This window comes from Oryzias latipes, chromosome 1 (assembly GCF_002234675.1).
Source record: "Oryzias latipes chromosome 1, ASM223467v1".
NCBI classification, from domain to species: Eukaryota; Metazoa; Chordata; class Actinopteri; order Beloniformes; family Adrianichthyidae; genus Oryzias; species Oryzias latipes.
The window spans coordinates 24,908,160-24,931,200 of record NC_019859.2 but is presented as its reverse complement, the minus strand read 5'-3'; the positions used below and the strand labels follow the sequence as shown (position 1 = coordinate 24,931,200).

The window sequence follows — 23,041 nt, the reverse complement described above, 5'->3', positions numbered from 1 at the left end:
TTGTGAAAAATCAGCTTGTGTGCTCAAATAAACATCACAGACAGGAGCTTAATCTGGGCCCAAGAAAGCCTTAAGTCCATTGTGTTTATAATAAAATGTTATCTACAATGACAAAGGTGTTTAGTGAGACAAGAGAAGAAAAAAATCTTTTTAGCCACTCTTGACAATAGTCTCTAAAATGATGTGAGCATTCTATCCCAAATTGATGCTGAATTTCCAAATAAACTCAGATTTAGTCATTAGTACACTGTGTGTCTTTAAAATGCCTATTTAAAACTTCTTTTCATATCCATAAAACAAAAAATACACACGATCTTATACTTGAAAAAAGAAAGGGAACAGAAAGAGGAAAACTTGTTTTTCTGCTCTTTTTACATACATAGAAAGCATAAAAGAGTGGACATAATAATACAGAAAAAAATGGTACTGTATCTAAACATACACATGTCTGCTATATAGCACATAGGTATTCTTTTGGTTTGAATTGAATGGAATTAGATGAATTGAATTGAACTTTATTTATCTCACAGGGAGAAATTCACTAATCATGGCAGCCCAAATCAAAAAGAAAAGTGATAATATAATGACAGCTCAATAGAAATTGTATCAATAAAAAAAACAAGTAAATAGATACACACACCAAAGCATTCAGCATAGGATAACATCAACACTGACGAGTTTGTATCTTATTTCTAAGCAATAAAGTTCTTTAATTTTGATTTTGTATCTTTATATTTTCAAAAAAATATAAAAAAAAAAAATTGTCAGATCAAACTGACACGCTTTCAAGAAAGTGTTAATGAGGGTTGCACTAGTCAATAAAATTATTATTACCAACAACTGTAATATTTTTTTAATGTTCTTATCTATAGACCAACAAATGGATTATGATGGATTTAAGTCTGTAGTTTGAAGCATAAAATGTGTTGCACAGCTCTACCTTTTATCAAGTTGTTTGAATCTTGGCTTTGAATGTGTTAACCCCTGTGTCAGAGGAACATGTGAGGGTCAGTCATGTGGTCCTTCAGTGATTTTCTCAGTCATGGGATGCAGCTTTTGGTCCTTGTGAACTGCAGAGAGTAACACCCATTTCTTTTCTAAGATCTATCCTCCTGTTTCTATTTATTTCTTTTTTCATCATGATGTAAAAAGTGTTCCAATTCAGTTTTCGATTTTCCATGAACATTTTTTTCCACTTTGTTTTAATGAATCTGCATGAAAATGGAGCAAGGAGAAAATGTCTGAAAACAAAAAGTAATACAGCAGTTGCTTTTATAATGTTGCTAAATATTAAATTAGTGGTCTAGTTTTTGTTTTTGCTGATGACAAATGTGGTTAAAGCAATTCAAATGTTTAAAACTTTCTTACTGTTAAAGTCCTACTCCGAACATCCTTTGATTTATTGTAAAAGCATTCCCAGTGGTCCTGGTTACACGATTACACGTTTTTAGCCAAAATAAATAGACTTTAAAAAGCTGTAATTTTCTGAAAATAGTTTCTGCGAACCGGCAGCAGTTTATTAGACATTTGCCTATGAGTTGTGGCCGAGATTGTTGGTGCAGAGCAACCCCCATTATCCTTCCCATTTCTGAAAGCTTTCTGTTTTCATGCTCTCCCGCTAGCTTACAGCCCCTCACACCCCCAACCTAACATTAGCAGTGCAATAAATATGGCGACCATTATTGGAGCGATCCAGCTGTACGGTGGACAAGGAAAACAAAGATGTAGCTGGATCTGTTTGTCTGCAAGTGGATGCGTCAGATTGGAGGGGAACAATTCAATTCAATTTTATTTGTATAGCCCAAAATCACAACAACAACCGGTAATTGTAAAGTACACATAAAATCATAAGGATCACGAACACATAGAATTCAATAGGAACATTCTGAACTAACCTAACTAAACAGACTAAACTAAAATGGATGTCCCTGGCCTTAGACCCTCCTTTGCGGTAAGGATAAACTCCTAAAAAAAATAAAAGAAAAACAAAGAAGAAACCTCAGGGGTGAAGGAGGGATCCTCTCCCAGGACGGACAGGCAACGTACCAAAACTCTTAGAGAAGAATTCACTTATCTAAATCTACAACTACATATTTAAATAGTCCAGCAGATGAGCTTCATCCACACGGCGGAGGGTGCGAGATCAGCCAGAGCCAGGATCCACAGCCAAGTGTAGGAGCTGGAGCAGAGACGAGGTACACGGCCAGTTACAGGAGCACGGACGAGCCCAAGCACTCCCACTCCCCCGGAGTGGGAAAGCAGGGAGCTTGTGACTTGCCGATTGCAACCTACCAATTTAGCATGGTTACAACGCCACATCCTATCCGAGTATTGTTGCTAACCATGCCCACCCCTTTATGACCTTAGTGTACCATCTTCTGATGGCTACTTCCAGCAGGATAAGGCACCATGCCGTAAAGCTCGAATCGTCTCAGCCTGGTTTCTTGATCATGACAATGAGTTCACTGGAGGCAAATGGCCTCCACAGTCACCAGATCTCAACCCAATAGAGCACCCTCAGAATGAGGTGGAACAGGAGATTGGCATCCTGGATGTGCAGCTGAAAAATCTGCAGAAACTGTGTGATGCTATCATGTCAATATTGGCCACACCCTCCAATGAATGTTTTCCAGTATATTGTTGAATCTATGCCACCAAGGATAAAGGGAGTTCTGAAGGCAAAAGGAGGTCCAACCTGGAACTAGCAAGGTGTATCTAAGAAAGTGGCTGGTGAATCTGTGTCCTCCATCATAAGAAAAATGCTGCAAGATGTTAAAAACACTATTTTCATCAGCGTTGGCGCTGTGAGTAAAACCAGAACTTCATTGTGTTCATTTATCTGAACTAAGACAACATATGGTATTTTTAATGCCTTGCAAGTTAACTGGACATCTGATAAATTACATAATTTAATATCTACAAACTACAATTCTTGAGCCGCAACATGCTTTGCTTTTTATAATCTTTTAACATTTTCTTTAGGAACTTTTTAAAGCCAAACTACAGAGTCCTCTGGCTCCAAAATACTACTAATACAACAGCCAGTGAGTATCATACTATAGAAAATAACTAAAATGATTACTAAAGTGCTTTTAAATAAACTTGTTGGCATCATAATGATCACTTTGGTCCTTAAATCCCATATTTTCTGTTTTATGCTTTCAGTTTTTGTTTATTTTCTCTTTGCGTCAGACATTCATACAGTTGTGTGTCTGTTTGATGACCCATCATCCATGGCCCCACCCTATAGCATCACTGGAGCAACAAGATGTCTCCATAGTAACAGGCACAGGCTGAGTTGTGATGTTTTGTATGATGATACAGATTCTCTGTCTGCAATAGGGTGTGTGGCAGATGGGCATCTCTGCACTTTGAACATTTTTGAGGCTGAGTCAACAAAAAGTACCTTATGAATGGTGGTCCCGGGTTTTCTCTGCCCTATCAGGGCTTACTGGGGAAGGGATATTTATCCTCTGTGGGTGTGGATGGTGTGTGTGGGTGTGTCAGCCTCATAGAGTCATTCTGCGTGTGGGGGAGATGAGAAGAATGGCAGATGAAGAAGAGTACCTTCTGTGTGCTCACGTTCTGCGGCCAAGATAGGGCGAGAACTGAATCTATGGAAAGGATTCAGCTAAACAGAGTCAACCTACCCTGGAAAGCCGAGACGCACCTCTATTGCCTGTAGTTCTACTTTGATTTTCATTTGAAAGAGAAACACATGTAAGAATCAGATCCTTCCCTCTTTGCTTTGAGCAAAGTCCCATGAATCACATTTTGCATGAATGTTCCCGCTGCAGCAAAAATGTTACATAAATTGGTTGTTTTAGTGGAGCTTCTTGCTTAAAGTGTTTTGTTTTCAGAAGTTAGTGGGTTCAAATCTATTTCTGTCTGTAACCCAGAACTGTAAGGCTGGATGGCTCCAATATTGCTTGCCATTTTTGTTGCACTGCTAATGTTAGGTTGGGGTTGTGAGGAGCTGTAAGCTAGCAGGATAGCGTGTAAATGGAGTTCTTAGTTCTTGGTTTATAGGGCGGCAGTGGCTCAGGCGGTTGAGCTAGTCAGTTAATGATCGAAGGGTCGGCGGATCAATCCCCGCTCCCCCTAGTCAACTGTTGTTGTGTCCTTGGGCAAGACACTTCACCCTCCTTTCCTCCAGTGTTGCTGGTGTTTGAATGCGTATGAATGTCTTGGTGATGGTCAGAGGCATCATTGGAAGCCACGCCTCTGTCCGTCTGCCAGAAATGAATTTCTAATGAAACTATGTCCTAGAAAATGACACAGGTTTTTTGATTTGGTCTAAAAATTGCATAATCATAATTAAAAGAAAGGCTTTTACAATAACTGAAAAGATGATCAGACTGGGACTTTAACGTCACTGATCTGTCCTACAGCGGCTTTCTCTGCTTATAAATTTCTTTTTATAAATTCCTTTGGCAGAGAGAAAGTAAACCAGCATTTTGTACACAGTGCAAGGCTGCACATTTTGTCAACTGCATGTTAAGCAAACAGACACACCCACAGTTTTTTCATACCTTCATGTCAGAAATCAGACACAGTGGAGGCCACACTGCATGTTTCATTTGAAAACATTAAAGATTAAGTTCTTGACTACACTGCATGTACATGCTCCTTTATTAAAAGAAAAATATTCTCTGATGTCATTTTCCAACAGTACAGTGTTAAGATTTCTTAAACTCTGATTGTTTTCAACTGTCAGGAACTAGTGGTGAAGGACCCAATATGCAGGAGATCAGACTTGGTGTCATAAACCTTTACATTTGTTAAATTATATCAGTGGTGGACCGTCAGGGCCTTCTCTGAAGGCCTAAAACATATCTGAATCATGTGTTAATTATATTTCGTCCATGCATACTCATTAAATCGTTCCAAATGTTCTGTCCATTCTCTTTTATTATGTTTATGATCGTTTTGAGCTGTCAGCTTCAGCATCTCCAGTGGCCACAGTCATCTTACAGCATTCAAACTTGCAGCATCGTAGGTAATGTATCTGATCTATTGTTAAATTTCAGCAGTTAAAGAGAAAATTACATTTGACTGACTATCTTTTTATAGTTTTTGTTTAATGTGCAGATTATTTATAAACAGATATATTTTAATGCAGTAATATTTTAACCCTTTAACTACCCAACCAAGACAAAGTCAATAAAAAAAAGTTTCTTTTCTGCTGCTTATCACCTGCAACTGCTACATCCAATCCATATTTTTAATGATGTGTTTTCTAAATGTTCTCTACTGTTTGGTTGAGCAGGCGCCTAAACAGTTAAAATTACTTGTCTTGATAGTATGTTGTAGGGAAGTCCCAATCCGATAACGTGGCTGGAAATCGGACCAAGTACTGTCTGACTTGATCAAAATCGGATCTCGTCTCACGATCAGAATCTGATATTAATTTTTTATTATTTTGATCGGTAACAAAAATACAACAGCAGTTTGAGCAGGAGGCTAACGGTTAACAAAAACAACTCAGTAAAGTTGGCAAGATATTCACAGACCTGGACTTTGGAGCCAAAAACCTCTTTTTAAAAAGGTTGACAGCAAGTGTCTCTTGCTTTTAGTTTTAACGCAAAAACGGCCTAAAAGGGTATCTAAAAGAACAGATATAGGCTTTTTCAGTCTTTTTAATAAGAACAGCGCTCTCCTGCTGCCAACAGTGAGGCAGCTACAAAGTGCAGGCTCCAGGAAGTGATCCAAAAAATAATAATAAAATAAAACCATAATCTCCCAAAAATGACCAAAACGAATACATTACTACATTGATATGAGCTAGTCATGATAAAACATCATCATATTCATGATTCAACAACGGTAATAGGACAAAGTTCTTGCTTTAAATTTTTAATGGAGATGTGAATTACATCTGATCAAAAATGTTCCAAAGATACTTAAAGCTTCAGTCACCATACTATGTTTACATGACTAATTATTACTTTACTGTCGTACTGCAACAAGTATTTTTGAAGAAAATGACTTTTATTTTTCAGAAATTTTTCATGTAATCATCGATCATAATTAATCAAAAAGACTTTTAGTTTCAAAGGAACTAAGCCTACAGTTTCCAAACTTTGTCACATGACCAATTATCATCTATTTTTACTAGTTAACATTTTTTTTGTTAATAGTTGCACTATTTTTACTCAATTATTTTACTCATTTCACCGAGGTGCTCTGTTTACGTGTTTAAAGATAAAAAAAAATGTGAATGAAAAAAAAGTAAGGCACCACCTGGATCAGTTTATAGCATTTTTTTCATTTTTTAAAATTGTTTTACAAAAGTATGGGATCAGGACGCTGTATCAAAGTGAAATGACTTGGAATCAGATAAGGGCCAAAAAATTCTGATTGGGACATCACTAGTCCAGTATGCGATGGCCATGTTTGCGAGAAACTGCATCTCTAAGCTTTCATTTAAATGTAGTGGCCTCAACCACCCTTTATGTACGCTGCAAATCAAAAACCACATCATTTTGATGAGGAATTACACATTTTTACAAAGAATAGAAATGTATTACAGCTGTGTCCCTTACAGATGTTTTGATTGCAAAATGCTGACAATCTTTCATAATACACACTCATAATTGTTTGCAATGTTGCGCAAATTGTTTTAATATTTATTTTTTTAGCTTCACATGAAATCAACCTGACAATCAACCTGAAATTGTGTCAGTGATAATGAAATAATGCCTGTCTGACAGCAATTGAATGTATTGCCTTCTGAAGCAAACAGGACGGGAAGGTTGAGGCCAAACAATACAAAGTGCTCTTGTAATCACAGGATTTAAACAGTTTTGCAAGCTCACTTCTCGACAAACAATGATACACTCAGAGTGATTAGGGATTGATGAAATCAGGGGGTTAAAAGAGGAAAATTTGGGATGTTTACCAGAAAACATTTATCTCTTTCATAATGAAAATCATCCCCTGAACTGTTAATTGTAAGAATAAAGAGCCAAGTGTAGAGGTGACAGACAAATACAGATTTTATGTAACTGTGCGACTGACTGTTTACATAACTGCAGCCCTAATGAAGACCACACAGCTTGACAATCTGCAATTCATTAACAAGGACCAAGCCATAACAGATGCATTGATTGATGATGGTATGAAGAAGAATGAAGAGTTAAATACAAAAAAGGGGTTAAGTGTGAAAGAAGGGGTTTGACAGATAAGGGGTGGAAAGGGAGGGGTCAAAAAAATTGAGACCACTGAAGATATATGACAACTGGACTGAGTGACCCCTCCCCCTTGGTTTTCCAAACAGGAAGAATCCACTGGTTCCAAGAAGCCAAAATCCCAGAGACTTCCATTAAGAAGTAAACAGCTATTACTCAGTCATTCTATTTGTCAGAATAAACATTCTTGCTCTAAAACTTTTTAAATATATTCTTGCTAATCCTAATTATTTTTTCATGATTTTCTTTTCTGCAGTGCAAGTTCTTTCATTCATTCAACTTCTAATCCGTTTGATCCCTTTCGGGGTCACGGGTCTGCCGGAGCCTATCCCGGCCACTTGCGGGCAAAGGCAGGGGACATCCTTGACAGGTTGCGAGTCTGACGCAGGGCAACAGTCCAAGTTATTCAAGTCATAAACTGGCTAATCAGATGCCTTAATGAAAGTATATGGTTTCACGTAAAACGTTTGACATGTTTGATTGACAGAGCCCTCTTTCAGTGGTAGGGGTGTGGCCTTCCAGCAAGCTCACTTGATTGGTGGGAGTAGCTGCCATAAAAAAAGATGACTCAGATCAATTTGGACAAATCACTGCTTACTGATGTTGTCTGGCTCCAACATGGTGACATCTGCATCGTGGAAAAATGGAAACTGATTTGACTTAATTTTCTTTAAGCAAAAGTCAGCCATTTTCTACGGCTGCTGTTTTTCTGATTTGTTTAGTAAGTTATTGTGTGCCTTTGTCAGATGGAAATAGTTACATGTCCTCTCATTGAAAGCAATTGTTTCAAGAAATATTAGTTTTCAGTCTATTTTATGTTTTGCAACCTGATCTCAATTGAATCTTATGTAACACACACAGATGCTAAATTCAAACAGTGCAAAGGGACAGTAAACAAGATTTTTGGCTAACCTTTGGTTGTTAAATTACCATTAGTTATTTAAAATATAAAATTATGAATTGATGACACTTCCCATTGCTGCTGCATAGCTGACTTCAATGCATGTTTAAATGAAGTCATTGTTCACCTTTCTCCACCTCCCCTAAGGGGTTGCCACAGCGAATCAGCTTTCACTGATTTGCACAGGGGGTTTGGTATTACTAGAGTATTACGCCAGATGCCCGTCTGACACATTTTATCAGGGCTGAGGACCGGCACAAGGAGACCCAGACCCGGGCCCGTTTATGTCTACATATGTAGGCAGTAGGGTGGAGGGCCTTGCCTAAGGACCCACACTTGATTAAACTCATCGTGCCCCCGAGGATTCAAACCTAAATTTCCTATGTGCTAGTCTTACACGCAGCCAACTTGGCTATCTAAACCACCACAAGCAGACAAGGATGTAACCTCAAAATGTGCTAGCACTTGTCTTTGAGTTGTGGTAATCATGAAACATGGTAAACAGGACATGAGAAAAACTTGAAACCCATTCAACAGACTTTTTTTCTACTAAGACTGTGGCTGAGCAGACTAATCTCAACAATAGCCTTATGAGAAATCACAATAGTCTTTTCAAAATTCACAAATTCAAGAGCCATTTCTTTTTATAGATTTTTTAAAGAAAATAACCTAGATGAAATATTCTTTTATCTAGGTCCATTTTAATTTCTTTATTTGACAACAGACAAGGATTTATAGGTTACTCTTGATTTAGAGGACATTGCTTTGTTACAGTGTAAAGTACAGTGCTGTCATTGAGATAATTGGCTGTTAGATCCACATATTGTGCCTCTTATGTGGATATCTGTAGCTCAGTTTGGGTAATTTAAACACACACAATCTCATATAAGTATTAGCTTCCTGCATTCATTTTTTGTTAATGAATTCTTATAGTGTTTAAATTGTGCATTCGAAAAAAGCTCTGAAAAGCAAATAAGAGAAATGTTTATAAAATTTATGTAACTTTATCCTTAACGGAAACCAAAAATTTCCTAAAAATTGTCTTTGACCCCTTGACGCCTATTGATGCAAATATGCACCAAACCACTTTAGCTCCAAAGTTACCTTATGGATGGATGGATTGGAATTAACTTAGCATTTACTTGAAAGTAGAAACATAACAGATATTATTTTTCTTTCATAGCTGGAAATAATGTTAGACATCATTTTGCAAAATGTTCTTGATCTATAACTGGTTTGTAAAGCTTTTTAAGCTCTTTTCCATTCAAAAAAACAAAAGATGACTTTCACTCAGTGCTCTGAGATGAAGTGGCGACTGTCGCTTCTTTTTAGTATTTTTTATTTATAATAGAATGTACCGTGCAGACAATCCTCCATTGATGGTGTTTCAGTATTTTTCCAGACTGGAATGTGTAACCAATGCAGCCTGGAGTTCTAGAAGTTCATCAGTCATACGCAAATGCTGTAACGAACATTTTTTCTATTATACCACAAACATTCAAATGCAATAGTCTCTTGCAAACATCTTTAAACTGATGTAACTCAAAGCTTGATTTTGATTGATATGATTTTGATTTATTGTTCTATTTCAAGTATTGTAGTCAAAGCAATAAAGAATTTGCACATATTTATCAAACTCATTACAGAAATAAGGAAATGCATAGATTAAAAAGACGGAAAATAAAACAAAACAATAAAGTCACTTAAATCACATTTGCTTAATTAAATATAGTGATCATTAGCTAAAGTATAAGTACGGCTTGATTTATTGCTTGAAAAGGAGTGGGTAGAACCGAACTTATCTAATCCCACCCCTACTGAGTTCATTCATTTTATAGTTTTATAGTTTTGTAATCTGGTTCTGATCCGATAGATTCTTTTCAAGTAACAAAATCCAGTGCCTAGTAATGATTGATTATCTTCAGAAAACATTCATTCATGGTTTCAGTAAACAGTCACGGTAACCGTTATGTAATAATCATTGATTATTATTAGAACACAGGATCACATTAAACCAGTAATTATTACACATTGCAGATCAAATAAAGACAATCTATAGCTTATTGATTGCAATTAAAACATTTCAGTAATCATTAGTTGCACATTACACAATGTTATAGTCATTGGTTGTAATTAAAAGATCTTTGATTATTTCACCAAGTTCACACATTTATTTGGAATTATTCAAACACCTATTGATCCTTAACTCCTCTTATCTTCATATTGTGAAATCAGAGTTTCTTTATACATTTTCTTGAATATTTGGATATTTGAACATTGTTTGAGCTCAATACTTAACCCCTTCCAAAGTTTAGTGCCTCACACTGACGCACAGAAACTTTTCTTTGTGGTTCTTATCAGTTTGATTTTGAAGTTCCTACATCCCTTCAGTTTGTAGTTTCCTTCATTTTCTAAGAACTGTATTTGGTTATTGAATGGTCAATAAGCTTCATATTTCTCATCACATACCCTGTGTCACGTGTCACATGTCTTGCAGCCTTTTCTGCGAACCCCTCTTCTGGATTTTTGTGATTTAACACAATAAGGACTCAAGTTGTGCTAAAATGCTAAAACCTGTGGAATGTCAGGAAAAAATCTCCACTGCCAAAAAAGTCTGAATGTTTTTTGTTTTTTAGATCTAATAAGTTAGATCATGTGAACATTTTTTTCTTTAAAGTCACACTCCAATCATCTTTTAATCTATATTTAAAGCATTCCTAGTGGTCTTTTAATCATGATGACGCTCAAGCTAACATTACCGGTGCAACAAAAATGGCAGGCAATACTGAAGCTATCCAGCCGTGCAGTTTTGAGCCAGATGCCAGCTCAGACGAGGAAAACATAGACGTACATTGATGTTGATCAAAGATTTGTCTGCAACTGGATGCAATTTGTATAAAAATAAAGCTAAATATTACAATGTCACAGCTAAAATCTTTTTCAAACAGCATTTTTCTATGCTACTTTCTTTATTTTAATAAAGAAAGACTCAGGAATGCAATTTTAAGATTAATTTCCTTTATACAGTGAGGTCAATAAGTATTTGATCACCCTGTGATTTAGCAAGTTCTCCCACTTAGAAAACATACCTATTTGTCACAGTAATATACAAATAAATTGTTTTAAAAAATCGTACAACGTGATTTCTGAATGTTTCTTCAGATTCTGTCTCTCACTGTGGAAATGCACCTATGATGAACATTTCAGACCCCTCCATGTTTTCTAAGTGGGAGAACTTGCTAAATCACAGGGTGATCAAATACTTATTGACCTCACTGTATATGTCTTCCATTATCAGAAATATGGCATAAGAACATGTTAATTTCATTACATTTTCATCGGAGGGGGTCTTTTATGTTGTTGTTTTTAGAAACTATGCATCTATTCCACCCCTTTTATCCCGACATTAAAGAACTTTGAAATTCACTTCTTCATACACACTCTGAGCTTCTTTTTTTTTTCAGTTCATAGTTCTGGGTCTAATAACGTCCATCTATAAGCAGACTGAGGGCAATTTGTGGGTTCACTTCTTAGGTTTGGAACACTCTGACACACAAAGGTCTTGAGATTAGCTTCTGGTGAGCTAAACACACTACCACCTATGAGCTCCCATCAAGTTTTGCTTTTGCTTGATTCTGTTATATGCAGGCAAATCTTTTTATTTGAACTCAGACTGGTTTTTAAGATTCTTCAGGAATCGACATCTTAGTTCAAAGGAAGAGTGTTAAAAAATGGGAGGTTAAATAGGGCTAAATTTTTGTGCCAAGCGTGTCTGTTTGATTGTGAAACTGGAATACTGCAGTGGCTCTCCTTGAATTGTACTTTGACAAGACCTGCTCTCTCCCACTCTCACTCCTATTACACTAGCTGCTGCTGCCATGGTGACAGCAGGTATCCCCCAACCCAGCGTTTTGCAGCTCAACACACACACACTGACACACGCATACAGGGAATGTAACAGCTTTCACCAGGTAAATCTGATCATTACTTCAAGGCTCACTTTTTGGTGCCTTTTATAGATTTTTAGCTTCTGTTCAAAGGAATGTTCTTGTCTAATTTCATTTTAAAATACCATTATGGTTTGCAGCTAACCACAGAAAAAGTAGATTAGGATTAAAATACATATCTCTTGACACAACAATCGTGTGAGGAGCAGCGAAACACCCCATTTGGAGAATTGACTTTCCAAAGCATGAGCACACTCATGTGCTCACACCTCTGACAATTAGTGTCCATAATGTGCAGTTTGGAAATGATCACAAGATCAGAGGTCCACGTGGTATTCTTCACAGTGCCTGCTTTCATCACCTCTGCAAGCCTTGTGATCTGTCTGCAGATCTAAGGGGCGGGGAAACCTCTCTGGATGCAAAAATGCGGCATCACACGTACTCCGATTTAACCAACAGTCAGTTGTTGCATGACTTGCTTTTTTATGTACAGTTTTTACGTGTGATTACCTGTGTGTTGCAGTACTTTTTTTTTTGCATGATATGCAAATTATTTATTTTCAACTACAAAAAAAAATTCTCATTTTTGCTTTTTAAGTAGATGCAAAATTAAGGTGATTCTGGAGCTGAAGTGGTTTGATGCATATTTGCATCAAAAGGCACCATGGAGTTAAATCCAAATGACTTCTGCAATAAAATCTCAATGTAATACTGATGTGTTGAAGGGAGCTTCAGAAAGAAGCTAATAAAAAAAAAATGAGTCACCGCGTTACAAACTCGTGCCCCCTGCAGATTGAGATGTCCCTGTAATGAGAACAGTCAGGGATGTGTCTGTTATTGATCGGGAGTTCTGTTCTCTGATGGATTGGCTACATGTTTTGGAATTATTCTTAACCCTTCTTATAATGGTAGAAATAGAAAGTTAAGCACAGCATAGGTTTGTTCCTGAAATGTTGACCAGAGTTTATGAGCTTTTTCAGAATTATTTACCTAAATTAAAAAATGTCTTTTTTTCATTAATGGTTTTGTTGCTGCATGGTAGTGCAGTGGTTAGAGCTCTCGCCTCAGTGAGAAGGCCCTGGTTCCAATCGAGGCTGGGACTTTTCTTGTGTGGAGTTTGCGGTTTCTCCTCGTGCATGTGTACATTTTTTCCAGCTTCCTGTCACAGTCCAAAAAGCGTTCTCATAGGTTAATTGTTGATTTTCTATTGTCCCTAGGTTGTGAATGTATGGAGAGAAATTAGACTCAGTCGGATTTGTGCGTGCGTAATTCTTGATTTGTGCGTAAATTAGGATTTGTGTTTGCATATTCTTGCTTTGTTCGTGCGTAAATTGGGATTTGTGCATAAATTTGGATTTGTGCGTGATTTGTTACTCACATAATACGTTTTGTGTATAAGTTAAAAAAATATAAAATGAAAAAAATACAAAATGCAATTTACTTATGCACAAATTAAGATTACAACAGCTTGAAACTACTTACACACACACACATCTTTAAAAAACACGCACGAATCCCTTGTTACGCACACACAAAGCCAAAGTTACGCACGGATCTACCGTGAGACTGTTTTCACGTCTCACAAATTCGTCCGTAAATGCTGCGTTTAAATACCAGTGGAATGCTCGGTCATTAGAATTTTCCTATCAGCCTTCCCTTCTAAACGTATCCAGACAATGACTCAATCAATACATGAAGACAGTAGATGTTAGTGTTGAACATAGAGGCTACTTACTTCGGGGCGCTGACCACCGAGATGGCCCGTCATTCTTCCCGTGACTCTCTCAGTCTGACTGCCTTTGAATTTTCCGGAAGAAAAAAACTGTGCCCCCTACTGGTCGTTCCTGTTACGCATTTTGTATCAATTCGGTGTCTCGGAGAATAATATACTTTTAATATATATATTAAAAGTGAACGTCATATTCTCAGATAATAATTTTTATTTTCCTTTAAAGTTTTTTTAAGCCCTGCTACACCCACTAAAAGGAAATACGTTTAGAAGGGAAGGCTGATAGGAAAATTCTAATGACCGAGCATTCCACTGGTATTTAAACGCAGCACTTACGGACGAATTTGTGAGACGTGAAAACAGTCTCACGGTAGATCCGTGCGTAACTTTGGCTTTGTGTGTGCGTAACAAGGGATTCGTGCGTGTTTTTTAAAGATGTGTGTGTGTAAGTAGTTTCAAGCTGTTGTAATCTTAATTTGTGCATACGTAAATTGCATTTTGTATTTTTTTCATTTTATATTTTTTTAACTTATACACAAAACGTATTATGTGAGTAACAAATCACGCACAAATCCAAATTTATGCACAAATCCTAATTTACGCACGCACAAAGCAAGAATATGCATACACAAATCCTAATTTACGCACAAATCAAGAATTACGCACGCACAAATCCGACTGAGTCTAATTTCTCTCCATATGAATGTGTGTGATTGTGTGGCCCTGCGACAGACAGGTGACCTGTCCAGGCTCTACCCCACCTTCACCCAACAGTGCCTGGGATTGGCTTCAGCAACCCCGTACCCCAAAAGGGATTCAGTGGATCTAAAAGGCGGATGGATGGTTTTGTGCATTATTTTCACACCATCTTATGATACATGCTAATTTGAGTAATTAGCATTCTGGGACACTCCAGAGTGTTGTGATAAAGTGTGATCCAGTTTCATTAACTGATGCTGAAAGAGAAACTGTGAATGGAGTTCTAAGGGGAAATAGTTTGTTTGCTAATGTAATCATAAAAAATTGAAAAATGCCTTTATTCTCTGCAAGATCTCAGTGATAAACATAAACCAGAAAGTTATAGAAACACATGATAAATGGTCCACATGTTGCAAAAATATTATTAGCATGATCAACTTTATGGTTAATTCTTGTCTATTTAGACAAAAAATATATACATATATAAAAAATTTTTTCTTTTTTAAATAGTTCAATACTAATTTATTTTATTAGTGCCATAAATATTTTAAAAAGAAAACAGATCAGTGCTTGAATCTGGACTTTAAGGTCTTTGGATCGCTATTTATATCACTAAATCATGACAGTGAATACTTTTGTAGTAAAGATTCTTAATTTATTGGTATCTTAGTGTCAGTAGTTGCTCTTTAAATTGCATTTTGCGGTCATGTTTGTTTTGGGCTTGCAGAGTAGCAACATTGACAGTTTTCTTTAACTTGTAATGCTTGATCTTTTACTTGGCAAAGTTTAGTTTCGTTGAGTTTGTTTTAGAGATTGAATATTATCTTATTTCGATTTTAAATTCTGATCATCTTTTGAACTTTTTTAAAACCATTTTCAGTGGTCTTTTAATTATGGTTATGCTGATTTTAGGTGAGATTTAAAAACAATCTGTGTTGTTTTATTGGAAATACGTTCTGGAGAGATTTGCCTCTGATTTATTAGCAGGACCGTTGACATGGACCAAACCCACTCCCACTGCCCGTCATCTATAATTGAGAGCTCCCTGTTTACATGCTCTCCCACTACCTTACAGCTCCTCAAAATCCCAACCTAACAATACCGGTGCAACAAGAATTATGAGCAATATTGGAGCTATCCAGCTGTACAGCTTTGAGCCAGATACCAGCTCAAACGAGGAAAACATGGATCTATTTTTTATCCGCTAGTGGATACATCAGAATGGAGCAGAGCAGGGAGCTTGTTTTCCATCCAGCGTATGTTCTACGTCACAAATAAGCTCTTTTTCAAAACTGCATTTTTCGTCTGTTCCTGGTTCACAACAGTTTGAAAAAAGAAAGACTCAAAAAGGCAATTGTGAGCTTAATTTGCTTTATATATTTGCTCCATCATGAGAAAAATGCCACAATAACATGTGAAAAATACCAAAAACACCATTTTCATCAGAGTGGGCCTTTAAAGCAAAACATTTTCCGTGAAGTTAAGTGTTTCATATAAGAAACAAAACAATTATTCACAAATCAATAGGGCCTTTACTATTTCCTAATCATTTCAAATGTCTATCTATTTTTAAAAACAGGCAGCATGTCTGTGGATGGTAGTGTTGATGGATGTCTAAAAATATATATGTAGGACACAAAACACAAAGACTTGTGTATTTATTTTGAGTGTTCTTGGTACTCGTGCAGTCTTCTTAAAGGGGTGGAGTTAGAGGTTGTGGCTTTCACATGACTTTGTCCTTTCTGACCTGGATCTTAAGCCGACTATGTGCAGCAGTGGAAAGAGCATGCGTGCGTTTAAACGTATGTAGCTAAGAGAGTGGGTCGCCCGGCGCACTCAAGAGTGCTTGTGGGCAGAGGCAAGGCCAGCAACAAGGGGAGATGGGAGAAGATGAGGGGGAGGAAGGGAGCTATGATGCAGCCAATCTAAAAATAGCACCGCCTCCATGTTCTTTCTGCCCTGTTCACTTTCCACCACTATCCTTTTATGATTTCCTTTATCTTCTCCTCATCTCTCCCTGAATGGAAAGACTGTAGTTGGAAAAAAGGGACGTTCCCCAGTCCTCTTCTTGGTTTGGAGCATTGTGGCCCAGAATGATGTGACATCCCGAAACCTTCAAACATCATGTCATGTTTCTCTGCATCCTATAAGCGACTATACTGTACTCCCTTTACTTTTGCCTGGGAGGAAATTATGTCACAAAATATCTGATTATGATGCACTGAGACTCATAAATATAACTTATTTTTCCCTTTTTTTGTGTTTATCACATTCACTGGCCTATAACTATGTCAGCAGAGCTTTAGATAACCAAAGGAGAGGATAAAACAAGGCAGACAAAATTGGTATTTTAATTTAAAATTAACACACACTTTTTTTTGTGATTTAGCTGATACATCACTATAGCTTTTTTCCACATTAAATCAAACTGAATTTATAAAGTACTTTAAATTTCCTTTTAGAACACAAAGTGCTGTACTGAATAAAGATACTTTTTAAATTTAAACATTAACACCCCCCTGCTATTCTATAATCATCCTCCTATTTCCTTGCGCCCTTACGCTACCCTCCTCTCAAATATCTTCTTTTCCATCCAGTATTTACAAAAAACTGATACAAATATAATCAATTTAAATGAATTTTAGTCTAAATTACAAAAGGGGTTTCTACAAATATACACCTTGTGTGAAAGAAGAGTCATAACCCCATGTTTTAACAGTAAAATAAGTCCAACACAAGAGGCTTTCAGCTCTCATCTGTTGTCTCAGCTGTTGGACAGGACAAAAATAAATAAATTGAAAATTAAAATTAGGTGACGGACCAGTGTAAGACAACCAGTGTGTTTCACCGTGCCACTCTCCACCAGTCCACCCCACTTGCATGATTATTTTAATAACAGGCTCCACCACTATACTTGCCTTTCTTGGACGTTCCTTGCCATCTTATCTTGGAGTTTCTATCCTTTCCTCTAAGTTTGCAGTTTTTTAATTGATTTTTTTTACATCTTTTTGTCTATTCTTCATCTAATCACCTTCTTTTGATTTTTCAATCATGACTCTTTTGTAAAACCTTCACTGAATATAAACCTAAAGCAAACTAGAGATATGATCATCTTTTCCCATTGCTGAATTGTGGATTAAACTAATAGCAATCTGTTTGTTTTAAAGAAGGCTACACAAAGGCGGAGGAACATTCTGGAAGAAGCCTTAATATGTTAAGGATGGAGTGGTTTTGCTCTCTGCTTTCCCAGTTTCTTGTGTAAGAGAGCTCCAGGCACAATTATAATCCTCTTCGCAAAGGGAGCCCATTCCTGTGATCCAGTTAAGACTGCAGAACTCATATACACTCTGGAGAATCTCATTGAACATGGAACCTGGACAGCTTCAAGCTACTTGGGCTGGGGCTTCATTTATATAAATATATGTGTGTGTGTGTGTGTGTGTGTGTGTATATATATATATATATATATATATATATATATATATATATATATATATATATATATATATATATATATATATATATATATATATATATATATATATATATATATATATATATATATGTATATGTGTATATATATATATATATATCAATACATTTATATAATTATACATAAAAGTATTGACATAGCGATAAATCACTGGAAGCAAAAGTAGAGAACAAGAATGTTGTATGAGCCTTTGGAGAATGTTTAGGTGAACAGACGAGACAAATGTAAAAGACAAATGAGATGGAGCCAGTTTAGGTGGCTTGGACATGTAGTCCGGATGCCTCCTGGACGCCTCCATTGGGAGGTGTCCCAGGCATGTCCCACTCGGCGGAGGCCCTGGAGAAGACCCAGGACACGCTGGGCCTGCGAACGCTTTGGGGTCCCCCCAAAAGAGCTGGAGGAAGTGGCCGGGGCGAGGGAAGTCTCTGAAGAGGGCATCTTTGCTTAGACTGCTCCCCCCGCGACCCGATCCGGATAAGCGGAGGAAAATGGATGGACACTGACAGGCTCCTTTGTGCAGTTTCAGGAAAGTTGAAAATAAAAATCAGTACAACATGGCTGCATCTCACCTTCTTAACCCTTACTTTAAGTGTTGTTCAAGTGTTTGCCACGACCTGTCGCCGCAGCATTCCTGTAAAAAAAAAGGGAGAATGAACATTTTCAATCTATAGGCTTACTGAGCGGTCTACGATCTTAAAATTTTTTGCAGGCCCTGCACAGCTTTGCCCATTCTTTGCCCGCTAACAACCTATTTTCCTCATACATTTTGCTTTCTGTTTGTGAAAAACAGAAAGTAAACCAACCAGTATGGAGAGAAATTAGACTCAGTCGGATTTGTGCGTGCGTAATTCTTGATTTGTGCGTAAATTAGGATTTGTGTTTGCATATTCTTGCTTTGTTCGTGCGTAAATTGGGATTTGTGCATAAATTTGGATTTGTGCGTGATTTGTTACTCACATAATACGTTTTGTGTATAAGTTAAAAAAATATAAAATGAAAAAAATACAAAATGCAATTTACTTATGCACAAATTAAGATTACAACAGCTTGAAACTACTTACACACACACACATCTTTAAAAAACACGCACGAATCCCTTGTTACGCACACACAAAGCCAAAGTTACGCACGGATCTACCGTGAGACTGTTTTCACGTCTCACAAATTCGTCCGTAAATGCTGCGTTTAAATACCAGTGGAATGCTCGGTCATTAGAATTTTCCTATCAGCCTTCCCTTCTAAACGTATCCAGACAATGACTCAATCAATACATGAAGACAGTAGATGTTAGTGTTGAACATAGAGGCTACTTACTTCGGGGCGCTGACCACCGAGATGGCCCGTCATTCTTCCCGTGACTCTCTCAGTCTGACTGCCTTTGAATTTTCCGGAAGAAAAAAACAGTGCCCCCTACTGGTCGTTCCTGTTACGCATTTTGTATCAATTCGGTGTCTCGGAGAATAATATACTTTTAATATATATATTAAAAGTGAACGTCATATTCTCAGATAATAATTTTTATTTTCCTTTAAAGTTTTTTTAAGCCCTGCTACACCCACTGAAGGAAATACGTTTAGAAGGGAAGGCTGATAGGAAAATTCTAATGACCGAGCATTCCACTGGTATTTAAACGCAGCACTTACGGACGAATTTGTGAGACGTGAAAACAGTCTCACGGTAGATCCGTGCGTAACTTTGGCTTTGTGTGTGCGTAACAAGGGATTCGTGCGTGTTTTTTAAAGATGTGTGTGTGTAAGTAGTTTCAAGCTGTTGTAATCTTAATTTGTGCATACGTAAATTGCATTTTGTATTTTTTTCATTTTATATTTTTTTAACTTATACACAAAACGTATTATGTGAGTAACAAATCACGCACAAATCCAAATTTATGCACAAATCCTAATTTACGCACGCACAAAGCAAGAATATGCATACACAAATCCTAATTTACGCACAAATCAAGAATTACGCACGCACAAATCCGACTGAGTCTAATTTCTCTCCATAAACCAGCAGCAGAAGCTATTTGTGCTAATGCATAGACATAGTAAAGTTTAAAAAGCACTGCTGATTTTATGCTCTCCTCTGGTCCTTTACTCAAATTCTAGTAGGTCTGCTGTACATGCATCAACATTTCAGATTTAATGCAACAAAGATACATCAGTGCTTAGAAATTCATTTCTTTCACTTGTTTTGGAGAGTTGAGGATGATTGATCCCTAAGCAGAACAGAGGGCTGTGATGGAATCCAATGCCAAAATCAGGAATAAAGAACAGGAGTAAAAACCAAGGAAGAACAGATGTTGGCTATGTGTGAATTTCTGCATTACTTGTGTTTGAACTTCTTACTGTCCCATCACAGTGAAACATCAAGGGCCCTCTGCTCGTCTCACTGGTAGGAGCAGGGATCGCTCTACTTTTCAGCAGGACACATGGTGATTTTGCTTCACAAATTATGCCTTAGTCACAACTGCTCTTACGGGTGGATGCAGGTTGTCTGCTGGCAAAAAAATAGGAAAACCTCGGGAATCCAGGTGGCCTGCACAAAATTTAAAAAATGTCGACCGCTAGGTGAGCTCGCAGAGCGAAAATGTTCATGCACATTTTTTTCCACAGGCATGCTGTTTGCAAGAGATCATAACCAACACTTAAACAGCACATAACTGTAAGTAAGGGTGAAGTAGGTGAGATGCAGGTGTGTAGTAACGATTTTTTTTTCAACCTACCTGAATCCTCTGCACTTCACAAGGAACTCTCACTTCTCACTTGAACAGCACCAATAGGCCCCCTATTGGTGCTGTCCAAGCAATAAGTGTGAGTTCCTTGCACATGCCTTGTTAACAACTTAAGGAAATTAGACAATCAGATTGTAGTTTGTGTGGACATCCAACATGCATCCTATGGGCACTTACATATCACCTCAATGACAAGGCTCCGGCGTAAGGGCACCGTACAACAGCATCACCCGTACATCATATGTGTCTGTAACTTTGATTGTTCTTAAAATTACTTCACGATACCATTACCACATGCACAACACTGGTACGTTCTATTTTGATGACGTCCTTTAAAGTGGCCGCACAAGCAACAAGGTTACTGCAAGACATGCCTGTGTTTTGTCATGTTTGTCTTTGTTTGAAATGCTTCCATCATCAAAGTTGACGCTGAAACATGATAATGTAGGACTCCATTCAGTGGAAACTGGGCATAAACTGTGGTAACTGTGGATCACAATTATGTTGTGTTTTTGATTCTCATTGAACCTTCATTGCATTATCAGGAACATGGTGCTTTTGCTAAAAGAGTTTAATTAGTTAATGTCATTTAGACCGTTTTGAAAAATTATGTTTCTTGAGAGGTTTTCCGTTTGTTTGATAAAGATCTCTAAAAAAAATCAACCTCATCCTTCAGGGCATCTTTCAAACAACACGTGTGTTTGGATTGGTAAAGTAAAAGGACTTTGTTGCATCAGCTACTGTATTTACCCCCATGCATGACATCTCTGACTCCTTTCAGCCTTGATTCTGCTTCACGACCAGAGCTGTCAGTGGAGGAGAAGGCTATTATGTAATCTCATTTTTTGTCACCGTTTAGTGAACAAACAGACACAGCAGCTGAGTAAACAATCTCCAAACTCAAGGTTCACCTTTAGCTTACTCTGTTTTAGTCTTTCAGTTACGCAGATACACTTTAAATCCATCACTCAACATAATCCCAACACAGGCTGCCGACAAGCATAAACTGGCCTCAGCCCAGTTTACCCCTGGCAAAAAAAGCTTCCTGTAGTTTTTGTCTGGACTGAGCTGTCTTCTATCAGCTGAGGTTCTAAAGCAAACTGACGGTACAGCACAGCGGAGTGATAAACTAACAGAACAAGTGTTTGACCATGGCACCATTGAAAGGGGATGAGAGCAGATTAGATTCCATCTACATTACTAACTCCTGTTGCTGACTCCGTTTTGTACTCTATTACTTAAAAGCTTAATTTTTACAAAAAACGATGGTGCACCTAAACATTCGGATCGCCTTATAAATGGAATAATTCTGCTTGTGTTTACTGATGTCGAAACAAATTTTGAGAGATCCACAATGCTCTGTGAAAATGATAAAAAAAAATTATACAAGTTGCAAACAAATTTGAGTGTTATTGTGAATGCGCCAATGCGGCTAGTGTGCAGCTGTGTTGGACTGTGTTTCTTTTACGTGTTACTTTCAAGGTTGGGTGTTTTTGTAAATACGCTAAAACGGCTAACATGTAGCAGTGTCAGACTGTGCTTTTTATGTGTTACTAACAAGGTTGGGAGGTCGTGGAGCTACAGTAATATTTGTTGTAGCGATATCGATCTGTTTTTTTTAGCGTGTTGCAAACAAGGTTGGGAGTTACGGGCATTGTGAATACGCTAATGCAGCTAATGTGTCACATGTATTTTAAAAACTGACATACTCATCTCTGACCGTTTTGTTTCACTTAATGTGCCTTGTAGTTCATTGCGTCTTATGTATGACAAAGGTTAGAGAATAGACCATTTATTGACAGTGTGCCCTAAAATCCTATAGTGTGGTAGGTTTTTTGGGTCTTTACCCCGTTAAAGAAAATAAATGCAGACCCTTTTTAACAGATCCTTTCTGGAGGGTTAAAACTTCTTTAACCATTAACATGACTGGTAAAAGAATATACAGGTTTTTTTTTATTGCTCACCATTTCTGTTGCACCAGTAATGTTAGGTGGGGGTGTGAGGGGTTGTAAGCTAGCGGGAGAGCTCGTAAACAGATAAGTGACGGGAAGTGGGGGTGGGGTTACTCCGCGCCAACAATCCTGCTCACATTTTAGAGGTGAATTCCTGACATACTCTTGGTTTTTAAAGAAATGGCATGTGTGTAATTAATTAAAAGACCACTGGGAACGTTTTTTAAATAGATCAAAAGATTATCAGGGTGGGACTTTATTACAATGTTGCGGAGTGTTTAATTTTTCAAAGCATTTGTTTTTGTAGATAAGTAACAATGTCAGTGCTTATTCCCCTCTAGTTATTCACAGTCAAAGTGGAAAAAGAACAGCAGATGCAATTATTCATAAATGAAT

The 23,041-nt window shown here is 37.4% G+C and overlaps 1 protein-coding gene across 2 annotated transcripts in view; it reads left to right on the top strand.

Moving 5' to 3' along the window:
* syngr1 (synaptogyrin 1) overlaps positions 1 to 23,041 on the top strand; it is a 39,439-nt gene that overhangs the window by 972 nt on the left and 15,426 nt on the right. The gene's annotated exons all lie outside the window — the stretch shown is intronic.